This window comes from Miscanthus floridulus, chromosome 18 (genome assembly GCF_019320115.1).
Source record: "Miscanthus floridulus cultivar M001 chromosome 18, ASM1932011v1, whole genome shotgun sequence".
Taxonomy (NCBI): domain Eukaryota; kingdom Viridiplantae; phylum Streptophyta; class Magnoliopsida; order Poales; family Poaceae; genus Miscanthus; species Miscanthus floridulus.
In genome coordinates, this window is record NC_089597.1 from 77,345,648 (window position 1) to 77,348,813 (window position 3,166).

Consider the following 3,166-nt stretch of genomic DNA (forward strand, 5'->3'; position numbering starts at 1 on the left):
TCAAGACCCATCATGGTACTCAACAGACTACCGGGTTTATATAGGCTCAAGTATGACAGTGCAACCGCTTGCGGGCTGCCATTGTACTTGTGCTCTTATAAATTGGTCAGTTCTACAATAGCTAGCATCAGAGCAAGATTCAGCATTAATTGCCACATGTGTATTGAAAACAAAGGTTTTTGTTTTCCAAAACCAGTTTCTAGCAACTAATAGCTATATAGATAGGTATTTGAAACCTAGAGTTGAAATCTGAAGTGTGCTAGTGATCACTTTCCTTATGCCTAGTTAAGGACTCTTAGGTGGCTATTTATGTACTAACTTGGGGTTTTCATTTTTGTCGTCCATACGGCGTGCTATTGTATAGATGCCATTCATTTGAATGGTAATGTATGGATCACATGTCTCTACGCTAAGGTAAGAAGGTAAGTTGATGAGTGGTATGACCGCAAGATGTGAGCGTGCGGTCGGGGAGAGCTAGCTTTGGTACGACTATGTATGCATGTTGCATGTGTATATGGTGCATATTTAATTGTGGGTAATAAACTATCATCGGGTAGCTTTGATACGGAAGTATATGTATGGGTATACATATATGGAAGTATTTAGATTACAACTTAGAGCCTAGATTTACATTCTGCATATTTAATTGTGGGGTTGGGCTAAAATGAAACTCTTATGCAGGTACACTAACAACGAAATGTGTAGCTCGACTAGCTTCGCTATATATGAGAGAACGTATGTATGCCACCGTGTATGTCATTAGAAATAATTTTTTTCCTAAGTTTGTGAGGACGTACGGAATGTGCATGCATCATGTCAAATAATTACTTAATACTTGCATTGTTTCCCCCTTATAGATTTCTTACTCGGTTATGTAACTCTTATCCATTATGACCTTGTCTCACAAAAGTTGTACATGTTGGTACAGATGGCAGCACCGGCTAGGAGTGAGAATTTCTTAATGATGATTGGAACTCCTGCTTTGCTTTGGATAGTCTTGCACTTTGCGGGGTATCATGAGCCACCCCTCTATCATTGGAATGAAGAGTACCTAGAGGGACAACCATGGTATGAAGTGCGGCTAACCATACCAGCCCACACACAAGCACCCTTCTGGTAGGAGTGGAAGGTAGAATCTAAAGGAAGAACTCCTTCGGAGACTGCCCAAGTAGTAGCCATTGAGATATTGAGTTAGATCTATTAGCAGCACAAGGATGAACTCACCGGTAGTGCCACTGATGTTTTTCCTCGGGTAGATCCATCCACAGCAATATGGGAACAACGCAACCATAATGCATTGATCCGAGATCAGGATGAGCGGGCAAATAGTTCTAGTCCTACTATGAGTGCCATGTTTGCGGTGATGAAGATGTTCTATACACGCTAGGACACAAGGGACTTCTGGCAGGAATCATACAACACTTGCATGGATAAGCTCATGAGAGCTGAAGCCGCACAACGTAAGCACAAGAAGCATGTGTGCAAGCACAAGAAGGAAGCAAGTGAAGCCTGATGGGAATCTGACCAAGCCTATGTAGCTTTGGGGAACCTCCACACTCAAATGGAGCAAGTGGATCAACAGAGAGCTATAGCCCAAGAAGCTAGAGTTGATGATCAAGCTATGTTAGTAGGACTGTGGGAGCAGCTGGAGGCCACCCGTGCCAAGGCGTCCATTGCTACGTGCCAGCGAGACATAGCTAACAACTGTGATGCTATAGCAAAAGCAGAATGAGATAGGACCCATGCCATAAGTGCCATGTAGGACCGTGTTGAGAGGGACTTGCGTCAGTAGCTTGCACAGGCCCAGCTTGTAGTGATGGACCATCAACATGAGGTGCATTATCTGAACAACCAACTGCACTCGATCCTTGATGGGGAAGAAGATGGTCTAGATATGTTAGAAGATGACGGCTGGGATGAGGAAGAAGTGGAGCCAAAGGAGGGAGATGATCCTATCTTCGACCTCGATAGTGATCATAATGAGGATTAGAAGCGCTTAGTGACTAGTGGAAACGCTAGATGCATCGTCGCTATTTCTGTAATGGACCTGTAGTTTAAGTTTGGTATTTGGGATTGGACTATCATGTAATATTGGTACTTGCATGTTATCTCATGTTTGGTTGAACGTTAATGCAATTCTAGTTTGTTTTATTGGTGATTATGATTTGAATGTTAACGCGCTGCGAGCCCGATAAGTGATCAAATTGGTGGTGTCATGTTGCGAGAATGAATTATTATGCCTCTATTTTTATTGTATGAATTTAAGATTCTCTCTAGTAATTTCAGTTTGGCATGATTATATAATTCATCTGCAATCTCTTGACATCATCCAATAATCACTTATTGTTGCAACTTTGCAGATGACTCACACTCGTGCAGGAGCAAGCAACAGCCAAGAGGGCAATGATAGTGACTTACCACCACCGCGACCACTGTCTACTAATGAGTTCTTTGCACAATTTCTGGGAAACCAAAGGACTATGGAGGAAGCCCTGCGCCTCATTGCACAGAACATGGCTCGTGCCCGCCCACAGCAATAGGGGCCGGAGCCAAACTAGTATAGCACCTTCAAGGATTTTCTGGATACTAAGCCTCCAATTTTCAAGGAGGTAGAGGAACCACTCTAGGCGGATGAGTGGCTCAACACTATTGAGCAAAAGTTCCATCTACTGAGGGTCACCGAGCACCAGAAGGCTGAGTATGAGTCCCATCAGCTACAGGGACTAGCAGGGATTTGGTGGATCCATTTCCTGTCCTCCTTACCTGCCAATGCATAGGTCATGTGGGAGCAGTTCAAGTTAGCCTTTAGGGGACATCACATTCCCCCAGGACTAATGCACATGAAGGCGGCTAAATTTATGAGGCTCACACAAGGGACGAAGACCCTTACTGAATATATGCATGCTTTCAACAACCTATCTAGGTATGCCCCAGGTTTTGTTGACACTGAAGAAAAGAAGATAGAAAGTTTCAAGAGAGGTCTTGGCACTAAATTGATGAAGACTATGGCCAACTCCAAGTGCACCACCTACAACGAGTTCATCAGTGATGCATTGACTCAGGAGAACCACAACAATCTACATGCGGCAGTAAAGGGCCACAAGAGGGCAATGGAGGTAGGTGCCTTAGGATCTTCATAGTCCAGAGCTCCAGTTTCGAGCACCAG